We start from the raw sequence: 13,942 nt of genomic DNA on the forward strand, positions 1-13,942 counted from the left end.
TAATAATAACTTAGCTACGAGACATTAATATAAAAAGGTTGAACATAACTTACAATGATTAAAAATAGCGTAGCGTTACACGGACAGAATTTCGACTTACACCCTTACAACATTCGCTAACATACCCTTATTATTAGGATTTAAAATTAAAATTAAAATATAAATTATATATATATTACGTATATATTGAGAGAGAGATGAAATAAGATATGAAATTTGATCAGAATTCGGTTTGCTTTATAGCCAGAGTTGAAAATTGGGGCTCCGCGACTCGCGGCAAAAACCCCTTCAAACTCCGCGAGTCGCGGAGATAGAAATTACAGCTCAGTCCTTGGAGTTTTCTCTGCCGACGGTTTTTAATATATATATATAATATATATATAATTAATATAATTAATTATATATTATATTATATTTTTATGCATAGTTAACTTGTAATTTTTAGTCCGTTGCGTCGAGCGTTAAGAGTTGACTCTGGTCCCGGTTCCGGATTTTCGAACGTCCTTGCGTACAATTTTATATTTTGTACTTTGCGTTTTGAATCTTGTACTCTTGTAATTTCGAGACGTTTCTTATCAATAATTGGAACCTTTTTGATTGTCTTTTGTACTTTTGAGCTTTTTGGTCGTTTGCGTCTTCAAATCATCGAATCTGTCTTTTGTCTTCACCTTTTATTATTTAAACGAATATCACTTGTAAATAGAACAATTGCAACTAAAAGCTTGTCTTTCTTGAGGAATAATGCTATGAAATATATGTTCGTTTTTAGCATTATCAAATATTCCCACACTTGAGCGTTGCTTGTCCTCAAGCAATATTGTCTTGAAATACTAGAATCACTTCTTTATTCTTCACACTTGGTACATCAGTGATTTCTATACGGCGGTATAAACAATGGTAGTAACGATATGGTTTACAGTCCCACATGACTATACAAATTTAGATCCATTAAGGAAATTGGATCTTTTATGAAAACATTTGATCTTTTGAAATCTAGTTTTTACCCTAGATAAGTTTTCCGGGATAACCCTTTACCGGTGTTTGCAAAATATTTTTGTGGGTTTGGTGGGTTTCAGAATTGAAAATTTTAGCTCAAAACTTGCGGTTTTGTGCCACCCACTTGCTAACCTTGTATTTGGAAAGCAACACGTCCAGTTTACTTGTTCCGTATATTACCTTTCGGCAAACTACCGTCCGGTTGTAAAGGAAAGCGTTGAACAAGCAACTGTTAAGGCAATGTCCCCTGACATGCTTTTAATTATGGTTTATAACGTGTCGGACGCAATTACTATCCTTGGTAGGAGCAATAGTAAAGCTCACCCTTATAATTTTTCGGTCTGGCACAAGGTCCTGTCTTTGACCATGCTATGCAACCACCGTTCTTACGGTTGACACCCGATTTAGTTCAGGTGACCTAATGAATTCCAGGTGAATTCCTAGGATTTTACGTTCAATGGTAATGAACGCATTGAAAATAGGGTTTTCAGAAAACAACTCGGTTTGTAATTTTGATCAAAATATTTTCTCGTTTAAGCTCGAGTTTAGATATCATTGAATTCCATGAGTTTGTAATTCTCAATCTTTAAGGTCAATCTCTAGGATTGAGTAATATCAGTCTTAAAAGCTGATTTTTAATCTTTAAGGAGATTATCCTTTCTGGGGATCTGATTCATTAGTCTTATCCAGCTAATTTGCACGGTGCCTCCCCATTGTACGAGATAAATCCTTCTCATGGTTAGGATAAATCTGACCACTTGGCGACCCTGTTTAATGCTGAGGTCCGTGGATTTCCTGCTGATTTTAGTGATGACTTTTCTAGATTTTTCGTCAACCTACAGCTGGTCTGGACGACAACTTCATGACCTAAATCAAGAAGCGCGTTTCTTTTTCGGAAGACTTTACTTCCTTTTAATGATGGAATTGATTCATCGTGTAAATCCATCTCTTCTTTTCTTTCATTGGGTAAAACAGTTTAGTTTAGTCCAAAGCAAAAGTATTTTCAGTTATTTGTTACAGATATATGTGACATATGTTTAAGATAACTTGGTAAATTTTCCCACACTTGGCTTTTATTTTCCTTTTTATCGTCCTCTATTCCATTTTAAATGAATTTTAACATTTTAGTTTGTTTCTCAATTTATGTCCTTTCCGAGGTAACAATAATTTCGGTGTTAAAACCTAGTTTTATCGTTCATAAATATGTATAAACATGATTTGAATTCATTTAATTGAAAATTTTTACTAGAATTGGGTAGTCAGTATATAAGATAGGGCTGTTCTTTTTTATCAGAGAGCACTAGATTCTAATACAACTACTGCTTTACTAGTATTTTTAATGGTAACCAAATGTATAAAGTAAAAAATTTTAAAATCCGAAAGAATTTAACCCCTTCCCACACTTAAGATCTTGCAATGCCCTCATTTGCAAGAAATCAGTAACAATTTAAATTATTGAGGGTGATTTGTGTGAAAATGATTAAATTTTTACCAAAGTTTCCAAATATATTGGCGTTTGTTTGCTGAATGATAAATGGTGCACATCATTTGTTCATTCCGTCTTGTTGTTATTTCACATATATTTTGCATCTTGTCGTCAAAATTAGTTGCTTTTGCTGAACTTAATGCCAGTCTTTGAAAATGCATTGTTTTACCCTGTTGTGTACATAAGATAAACTGCAAACATATATACATATTTTTGAAGTTTGGTATATTACCCCACATTCAAAAATTATTAAAATCTAAGAATAAAAGTTAGACAATTATAAAAATGATTACAATATTAACAAAAGTATTAAACATATCAATAATTACAAATTACAAAATAAAAAAAAATAAGTAAACTAAGGATGATATTGGTACCAATAGGGGTTCCACGCATAACCATAAGTGCTATAGAATGCTTCGGCAGGGTCATACGTAGGATATGGTGGCTGCATCTCTATCGACCAAGGAGGGAAGACGGGTTTCGGTGTAGGAATATAGTTTCTACCTATATGTTGGCAATGAGCTATGATCTGGTTCTGATGAACTTGCCAATCTTCAAATGCTCCTTGTCTAGCATTTTCGTATTCCTGAGAAGCTATAAACCTATGCATTTCTTGCATCTCATTCCCCCCTCCTACATTACCTTGTTGCTGGTTTCTCTCCACCTGTGGATGTCTACCATGGTATCGTACTGCGGCGTTATTTTGCCGCTTCAAAACTTTCGCACCATGGTATACATTTAAACCTATAGTGTCGCGGGGTTCTGGTTCTTCTACTAATAATCCCCCCCGACTTATATCCACACCGAGATATTCACCAATCAAAGTAATAAAAATACCACCTCCTATTATGCTATGTGGACGCATCCCCCGAACCATAGCTGATAAATAATAACCCACACAATATGGTATACTTACAGCGCTCTGTGGGTCTCGAATACACATATGGTAAAACAAATCTTGTTCATTTACTTTTTCTTTGTTCTTACCCCTTTGTGTAATCGAATTAGCTAAAAACCTATGTATTACTCTTAATTCGGCTCTATCTATATCCAAATAAGAGTAGTTTCCCCCTTTGAAACGGTGATGGCTTGTCATTTGACTCCACACACCGTGTGTATCAAAATTCTCATCTATCTTTCTACCGTTTAGTATCAATCCTCTACAATCGGCAGACGCTAATTCCTCAGGCGTATATATACGTAAAGCCTGAGCCATGTCCAGTAAAGACATGTGGCGCATCGAACCGCCTAACAAAAATCTAATAAAAGAACGATCGGTTAAACTAGCTACCCGATCATTCAACTCTATACTACATAACAACTCTTCACACCATACTTTATATACAGGTCTGCGTATGGTGAATAAACATATCCAGTCATTAAAAGAAGAATTACCATACCTCTGTACAAGTAATTCCCTAATTGGCCCGGCCAATTCTACAGCTTCTAAGGGTCCCCATTCTATGACCCTCGGTACCTCAACAACCTTGGAATGAAGAGTATGCAAACCCCGTTGATATTTTGGATAATCTATCCAAAGTCTGTCAAATCTCAGGTTCGGGTGCAACTCTTCCAAATGCATATCGGAAAAGGTCATGACTGGATGAGGTACATCCTGCTTGTAGTAGTTATCTACCTCCTGTTGTTCCAAATTCTCAGCAGGAGCATGGCGGGCTTGGGATGAAGATTCACCCCTTTCATTCTGCAAAACACATCAAACACAAATTTTGTGCATCCAAATATGCATTAGTGTCAGCAAAATCATCAATCAAAATAATTACAATGACATTATCAATTTATATCAAACTTAAGCTTATTTTCACATTTTTATCAAATCTACACTTTTTCAAATAAGCATATACGAAAATTTTCGCCAAGTTCATAAGCATTCAACTCAAATAACATGTCAAAATAATCATTACTAGCAATTAAACAAGTCTCAAATGGCATTATCTTTCAAAAATCAAGTTCATGAATTTTAGACTTGAAAAAGTCCACTTTAATTCTCAAAATCATGTTTAGGCTCAAAGTTTTGATTATTTAACTACCTAGACATGTTACACTACTCAATTTAGCAACAATTCATGACAAAAATCGGCCATAACCTGTTTATATCAAAAAGCCCCAAATTGCTCAAGAACACAAACCCTAGATTATTCAAAATTTGAAGTTTAAGGCTTCTAATCATGTTAAACAACATCAATCTAGGTTATACAAGCATAATACATAAACAATTTAAGTCTAATTACACTAAAAAGCATCAAAATCAAATTGGGGAAAAAATAGCTCAAGAACACTAAAATTCGAATTAAATGGTGTTTAGGTGTAGAAATTTACCGTTTTTCTTGAGAAATTCTTAGATAGCATCCTTCTTAACATGATTTTAGCAAAAAATTTGGTGATTAACGGTTAAAAATTGGGATTTTTGGGGGTGATTTTCGGGTTTTTCGGGGTGTTTTTCGCTGTGAAATTCGCAGTGTTTTTGTGTGGGAGTTGATCAGTTCGTGCAGCTCTTTTATTTTTTTTTTTCTGGGTTTTGGTCCCTCCGCGAGTCGCGGAGGTTTTGTACTTCAAACTCCGCGAGTCGCGGAGTTTGCTCTTTTTTTTTTTTTTTTTTTTTATAATCTTTAACTTATAAAACAATTAAGAAATTAATTTTAACATTTTGTTTCCCTTGTTATTTAGGACGAGGTCGTTTCGGATCGATGTCCTAGTCCGTCCCTCGACAAAATTTTAAAATTTGTCTTTTTGTAGCGATTGTTTTAAAAGCTAAGATTTTTGGGTTTTTTAAATGTTTTTGGCATACTCTAATTCAATAAGATTAAAAATATTGATAATAAAAGTTCTCGTCCCTCCCTCGGGTAAAGCAATTTCGGTTCAAAGACCTAGTCTTCAACTTACGACGAATTTTTAAAAATCATATTTTTAACTTAATGAGATAAAGTAAATTTTTGTTTTTAAATTCACACAACTTAAATATAAAATTCAAAATTAAAAATTAAAAATTAAAAATTCACACCAAACTTAAAATTTGAAATGCATAAAATTAAAATTTCATATTTTAAAAATTAAAAATTCACGCCAAACTTAATTTAAAAATTCATATTATAAATTCATACCAAACTTATATTAATTTTTCAAATATTTACAATTTTAAAAATATTGTTTTTACAAAGTTTACAATATTAATTTAAGATTTAAATATTAAGATTAAAACATGGTAAAAATAAAATTAAAAATCTTTTTGTCTTTTTATCCCACTTTAATCAATCAAATATTATCAAAAATATGCGCCCCTCTTTTCGGTAAAGTAATTTCGGTTCCAAGACCTAATTTAACTCATGACGAATTTTTGAAATATTTTGGGTTGATTGTTTAAAGATATTTATACCTTAAAAACAAACGTTAAATTTCGCAGTGATGTAATAAATTTTTGAATGATATCAATAATTTCGGTCGCCAAACCTAATTTTATTCAATACCAATTTTAATACTTTTTAGCGAACAAATTAGCGTTTATTATCAAAAGGTTAAAAATAAAAATAAAAATAAAAACTGTACAGACATACCTGTGAAATAGATTTCTTAGTTATATGATCTATTCCATTCATAAGATAGTCGGTTTAATTGGTTTTCCATGGCTCCAAAGGCGTAACCTCGAGCATTCAGTGTCTTTTCTTCTAAACATATGAACGGTCCGTCTCTGCATAAAGTAACAAATTCGGTATTTGAATAGGTTTGATTATTTGAATATTTACCTCCATGTGACCATTTTCCGCATTTGTGACATCGTTCTAGGTGTCGTGCTCTTCTTTTCGCTGCGGATTTTGATTTTCCTTTACCAAATTGTAACTTATTATCTTCGCATCTGGATCCTTTTCTAACTCCGTCCATTCTTTCTCTGATTACTGATACTAATTCGCTCGGTAGTATATCATTATTTCTTTTAGTGATCAAAGCGTGTAGCATTAGACCATGGTTTAGTTCACAGGCAGTCTTCATTTTGTAAAAACCTAAAAAAATAAAAATTCAGAATGGGGGGAGAAGACTAGTTCTTTAGGGTCTGCTAGGGAAAGACCATACGTGTTCCATTTTCGAGAACTACACGAAAACAGACAATCTAACTCTAACAGAAATACATATTATCCTTTAAAGACTTGATTCTCCCCACACTTAGTTAGCTGTGGTGTCGAAATTGTGATTAACTTCGTTGTCGACTTCCATCGGACCATGTATGTAATATTTAACTCTGTGACCATTAACTTTAAATTCCATCCCATTTGAATTTATCAATTCTATCGTTCCGTATGGGAAAACTCTTTTGACTATGAATGGTCCAGACCATCTTGATTTCAATTTTCCAGGAAATAGCTTGAATCGTGAATTGAAAAGAAGAACTCTGTCTCCTTCTTTAAATTCTTTTGAACTTCTGATTCTTTTATCATGCCATTTCTTCGTTCTTTCTTTATAGATTAAGGAATTTTCGTATGCTTCATGTCTTAATTCTTCTAATTCGTTTAGTTGACTTAATCGTAGACGTCCGGCTTCATGTAAATCAAGATTACATGTCTTCAAAGCCCAAAATGCTTTGTGTTCAATTTCTACTGGAAGGTGACATGCTTTTCCATAAACAAGTCTAAAAGGTGTGGTTCCAATTGGAGTTTTGTAGGCTGTTCTAAAAGCCCAGAGTGCATCCTCCAATTTAATGGACCATTCCTTCGGATTTGATCCTACGGTTTTCTCTAGAATACGTTTTAAAGCTCGGTTGGTATTTTCAACTTGTCCACTTGTTTGTGGATGATATGCGGTGGAGATTTTATGAGTTACTCCATATCTTTTAAGAACTTTCTCAAGTTGATTATTACAGAAATGAGTACCCCGATCACTTATTAAAGCTTTCGGTGTTCCAAACCTTGCAAAAAGACGTTTTAGAAAGTTGACTACAACTCGTGCATCGTTAGTTGGGAGAGCTTGTGCTTCCGCCCATTTAGATACATAATCAATGGCTACGAGTATATATAGATTATTATGAGATTTTGGAAATGGACCCATAAAGTCAATACCCCAAATGTCAAATACTTCACATACTTGGATGACATTTTGTGGCATTTCATCACGTTGACTTATTTTTCCGGCCATTTGACATGCATCACAGGATTTGCAAAGAAGGTGTGCGTCTTTGTAAATTGTAGGCCAATAGAATCCAGCTTCATAAACTTTTCTTGCTGTTAGTTGAGGCCCATAATGCCCTCCTGTTGGTCCTGTGTGACAATGGTTTAAAATTTTACTAGCTTCATCTCCAAATACACATCGGCGTATTATTCCATCGGGACAACTTTTAAACAAATGTGGATCTTCCCAGAAATAGTGTTTTATATCACTGAAGAATTTCTTTCGTCTTTGGTACGATAATCCTTTTTCAAGGAATCCACAAACTAAGTAGTTTGCATAGTCTGCAAACCATGGGATTTCTTTATAATCTATCTTCAATAGATATTCATCAGGAAAGTTGTCTTGTATGGCCGATTCATTTAGAACTTCTAATTCGGGATTTTCAAGACGAGAAAGATGATCAGCGGCGAGATTTTTTGCTCCTCTTTTATCTCGGATTTCAATATCAAACTCTTGTAAGAGTAAGATCCAACGGATTAATCTTGGTTTAGCATCTTGTTTTGAAAATAGGTATCTAATAGCAGAATGGTCGGTATAGACCACCGTTTTTGCTAGAACGAGATATGATCGAAATTTGTCAAAAGCAAAGACAATAGCAAGGAGTTCTTTTTCAGTAGTTGTATAGTTCGTTTGTGCTCCTTGTAATGTCTTACTAGCATAATATATAGGTTGAAATCGTTTTTCAATCCTTTGTCCTAAAACGGCTCCCATTGCAAAATCACTTGCATCGCACATTAGTTCAAATGGTAGATTCCAATTTGGTGTTATCATGATCGGTGCATTAGTGAGTTTTTCTTTAAGAATATTAAAAGATTTGATACACTCATCTGAAAAGATGAATGGCGCATCCTTTTCTAGGAGTTTATTCATAGGAGTGGCAATTTTAGAAAAATCTTTTATGAAATGTCGGTAAAAACCGGCATGCCCTAGAAAACTCCTAACTCCTCTAACATTGGTGGGATGTGGAAGTTTAGCAATTACATCTACTTTAGCTCTATCCACTTCAATTCCTTCTTTTGAAATTTTATGTCCAAGAACGATGCCTTCTTTAACCATGAAATGGCATTTCTCCCAATTAAGTACTAGATTTGATTGTTCGCATCTATTAAGCATTCGTTCCAGATTAACTAGACATGATTCAAATGTATCACCGAAGACTGAAAAGTCATCCATGAAAACTTCCATGCATTCTTCTATCATGTCGTGAAAAATCGCCATCATACACCTTTGAAAGGTTGCAGGGGCGTTACAAAGTCCAAATGGCATGCGTTTGTAAGCAAAAGTACCATAAGGGCACGTAAATGTGGTTTTCTCTTGATCTTCGGGTGCTATTGGAATTTGAAAATATCCGGAAAATCCATCTAGAAAACAATAGTAACTATTTCCGGCTAATCTTTCCAACATTTGATCTATGAAAGGTAAGGGAAAGTGATCTTTTCTGGTGGCGTCATTTAATTTTCTATAATCAATACATACACGCCATCCTGTTACAGTCCTAGTAGGAATAAGCTCATTTTTCTCATTTGTAATGACAGTCATGCCACCCTTCTTAGGTACGCATTGAACTGGGCTTACCCATGGACTATCAGAGATTGGATATATCAAACCTGCATCTAGCAGTTTAATAATCTCTTTCTTAACTACATCTTGCATATTAGGATTTAGTCTTCGTTGGCGTTGCACATACGTTTTATGACCTTCTTCCATAAGGATTTTATGTGTGCAATACGAAGGACTTATTCCTTTAATATCATGAATCTTCCATGCAATGGCTGGTTTATGAGCTTTCAACACAGAAATGAGTTGTGATTTTTCATTTTCAGTAAGAGAAGACGATATTATTACAGGTAATTCAGATTCACCATGTAAATAAGCGTATTCCAAATGGGTTGGAAGTGGCTTTAACTCTAATTTCGGAGGTTCTTCTATCGATGATTTATATCGATATCTGTCTTCTTCTTTTAGCATTTGAATTTCTTCTGTTGTTGGTTCATATCCATTAGCTATAAGTGTAGCTAACATTTCAGCTTCATCAATTGGTTCATTACCTTCTCCTAAAGAACATTCTCCTGTTCTTTGTAATTCTGGAAATTCTTCTAATAATTCTGCATGTGCATCTATAGTTTGAATATAATAACATGTATCATCTGCAGATTGTGGTTGTTGCATTGCTCTATCAACTGAAAAGGTAACACTCTCATCCTCTATACTTAGGGTCAGTTTCTTACCGAACACGTCTATCATTGCTTTAGCCGTGTTTAAGAATGGTCTTCCTAATATGAGAGGAACTTGAGAATCTTCTTCCATGTCCAAAACAACAAAATCTACTGGAAATACTAAAGTACCAACTTTAACTAGCATGTTCTCCATTATCCCTCTAGGATATTTTATTGATCTATCGGCTAGTTGTATGCTTATTCTGGTTGGTTTTAATTCTCCAAGGTCTAGTTTAGCGTATAGTGAATACGGCATTAAATTTATACTAGCACCTAAGTCTGCCAATGCTTCTATTGAACTAAGACTACCCAGAAAACATGAAATTGTGAAACTTCCTGGATCAGATAATTTTTCTGGTATCTTATTCAACAGCACCGCTGAACAATTAGCATTCATAGTAACAGCCGAGAGTTCTTCCATTTTCTTTCTATTCGTGATTAGATCTTTCAAGAATTTAGCATATCTTGGCATTCTTGAAATCACATCAATGAAAGGAAGATTTACATTTATCTGTTTAAACATATCCAAGAATTTGGATTGCTCGGCTTCAAGTTTCTCTTTCTTCATTTTACTCGGGTAAGGAAGTGGTGGTTGGTATGGTTTAACATAAGGTTTATCCTTAACTGTGTTATCTTCATTAACCTTTTCAACTACCGGTTCTTTTTCCTTTTCTTGATCTGGTTGTGGTTCTTGTTGAGTAGGAATAGTTTCATCAGAAGTTACAGGTATTTCAGGTGGTTTAAGTGTTGTACCACTTCTTGTGGTAATAGCTTTAGCTGTTTCATTCCGGGGGTTAGCGTTTGTATCACTAGGTAGACTTCCCGGTTTTCTTTCACCTATTAACCTTGCTAGGTTACTTACTTCTTGTTCCAGATTTTGAATAGAAGCTTGTTGATTTCTAAATGCTTGAGCATTTTGTTCATTGGTTTGTTTCTGAGATGTGAAAAACTGAGTTTGAGTTTCAACTAGCTTCGTCATCATATCTTCTAAATTCGGCTTTTTATCATCGGTTTGTTGTGGTGGTTTGTTTTGAAAATTCGGTCTTTGCTGATTGTAAGTATTATTGGATACTTGTTGATTGCTAGGACCTTGTTGGTTGTTGTATGGAATATTTCGGTTATAATTCTGGTTTTGATTGTAAATCGGTCTTGGCGGTTGATAATTATTCTGATAATTATTTCCAGGCCTTTGGTTTATGTATGAAATATTCTCTCTTTGTTCCATTGTTAATTCAATACTGAGACAATCTTTTGTCAAATGTGGTCCTCCACACTGCTCACAACTAATTCGTATTGAGTGAATATCCTTAGTCATCTTTTCCATTCGTCTCTCGAAAGCATCTATCTTTGCGGAAATGGAATCTAAGTCATGGCTAGAATCGGCTCTAGCTGCTTTAGATGATCTAATGATGTCTTTTTCTTGGTGCTACTCATGTGAGTGGGAAGCAGTATTATCAATAATTTTGTAAGCATCAGTTTCGGTTTTCTTCATAATAGAACCACCAGCTGCTATATCTATGTCTTTTCTTGTAGTGATGTCGCATCCTCGGTAAAATATTTGTACTATTTGACAGGTGTCTAAACCATGTTGCGGACATCCTCTTAACAACTTTCCATATCTTGTCCACGCCTCATATAGAGTTTCATTTGGCTTCTGTGTGAACGTAACAATTTCTGCTTGAAGTCTTACGGCTTTAGATGCAGGAAAGAATTGTTTAAGAAATTTGTCAATTAAAACATCCCATGTATCAATCGCTCCTTCAGGTAACGATTCCAACCAATCTTTGGCTTCTCCCTTTAAAGTCCAGGGAAATAACATGAGATATATCTGTTCATCCTCCACTTCTCGTATTTTAAATAGTGTGCAGATCCTGTTAAAGGTACGTAGATGTTCATTTGGATCTTCCTTCGGCGCACCACTAAATTGGCATTGATTAGTCACCATGTGTAGAATTTGTCCTTTGATTTCATAATCTGGCGCATTAATGTCTGGATGAGTAATTGCGTGACCTTGGCCAGTGCGTTTAGCTCTCATTCGGTCTTCCATACTTAAAGGTTCCAGATTCTCCATAATTGAATTTGTTGACTCGGTATCACTAGATGATTCTGATTTAATGGTTCATTCCTCAACAATCTCTGTTTGAATGATTGGTGGTTCCGGAGGAAAGTTTAGTGGTTCAGGATCTATGAACCGTTCCTGAATATTTTCCGGATTCTCAATTGTGAGGTCGGGTTCAAAAAATGGATTATCGGTAATTTGAACTGAAGTACTTGGTCGACTGGATGACGATTCTAAAGAAAAATCAACGGCGGTTATATTTGTTAAACGATGTCTTGATCTAGTTACAGGTGGTGAACGTACAAAAGGTGATGAACGTCTTGCTCGGTGCATTCACTGAATATCCTATTAGTTTTAAAAAGGAAAGAAAAATTATAATAAGTTATCCAATCAATAGACTTTTCTGATTTTGCCCACGTTTCGAATAGCCAAAAGATGCAGCAGAGGGGCAGGATTCGTTTGGTCTCAATATAATTGAGGACTGTTTGGCTCCAATAACCCGGTCCACGTACAAATCCAACTATTACTACGAACCAGAAAATTTTGATGTCTATCAATTTAACCACTTAAAATAAATTTTCGTAATTTTAAGAAATTTAGATAAGAAGTAGAATAAAAATCTATGTCCTAAAACTAGAATAGCGAGAAATAAGAGAGAAAAAGAGTTCGTCGAAAAAGGTCGAAAAAGAAAAAATGGTTGAAAAATAAAAGGTGACGGAAAAATAAAAGAAACTTATAAAAACTTAAAAATACTTTACTAACCTAACCTTATTACTACAACTAACTTAAAATTATAATCGCAAATTGAAATTACTAATTGGAATGATAATTGGTACATAGTAAAAGGTCTAAAAATATTAAAGCTTACAGGAAAAACTAAATCCCAAATAGAAATAACTTAAAAAGAAACTAAAACTTAAAAAGGCGTCGCAAAATTCTAAAGCACCTAAATCTTAGTCTAAAGAAAAAGCACTTAAGGAATTCTACGGCAAAGCCTAAAAATCTAGGAGTAAAAATAACTATAGCAAAAACTAAGTTTAAAATTAAATATGAGCTAAAAATACAAATATTACGCTACAACGATTAAAAAGGGACAAAATATAAAAATATACAAAAAGTTGTAAAAAGTACAATTTTTATAAAAATATTATTTTTATATTATTTATTTTATAAAACTATTAATTTTATAATTTAATAAAACTAATTTAACTAAAATATATAAATAAAAAGTAAAAAGTAAAAATAAAACTAAAACTAATAATAATAATAATAATAATAATTAGGTTAAATAATAATAATAATAATTAATAACCCGTAATTAATGCAGTTTTAGGGCTTCTGTTCGCGTGTCAGAGTGGCTCCGCGAGTTGCGGTGATTAATGAGGAAAACCCCGCGAGTCGCGGGGTTTAGAAATTCTGTTGACAGCTTTCAATTTTTACGCGTTTTTCTTTATTTTTTTTTTATTTTATTTTATTTTTTTGTTTTTAATTTTTATATAAATGAAAGATGTTTAATAAAATTTATATTATTATAAACTAAAATAAAGATAAAGAAACTTATAAAACTTAAATATTTAACAAAATCTTAAAAATGCTTATATTTTTGTTTTACTTTTTATATTTTTCAATAATTAAAACGTATTTTTACAAAAACGAATTTTAATAAAAGTAGATAAAAATCTTTTTTTTTCTTTTTATATTAGCGTTGCGCTTCCGGCTTTTAAGATAGTTCCCCGGCAGCGGCGCCAAAAATACTTGATGTCAAAGCAGAGGGGTATAAAATACTATTAAATTTTTGCAGGAAACACTATTAAATACGATACAATTTTACACAAGATATTTATTTATTTATAGAATGGATATACTTAAACCTTGCTACAACACTTATAGGCAGTGTACCTAATCGTACAGTAGTGTTGTTTTTAGTAAGTCCGGTTCGTTCCACAGGGAAATCTTTAAACAAAGCTCAACGCTATATTAGTTTACTTTTATAAAAATACAAATATATAT

Source organism: Rutidosis leptorrhynchoides, chromosome 5 (assembly GCF_046630445.1).
Source record: "Rutidosis leptorrhynchoides isolate AG116_Rl617_1_P2 chromosome 5, CSIRO_AGI_Rlap_v1, whole genome shotgun sequence".
NCBI classification, from domain to species: Eukaryota; Viridiplantae; Streptophyta; class Magnoliopsida; order Asterales; family Asteraceae; genus Rutidosis; species Rutidosis leptorrhynchoides.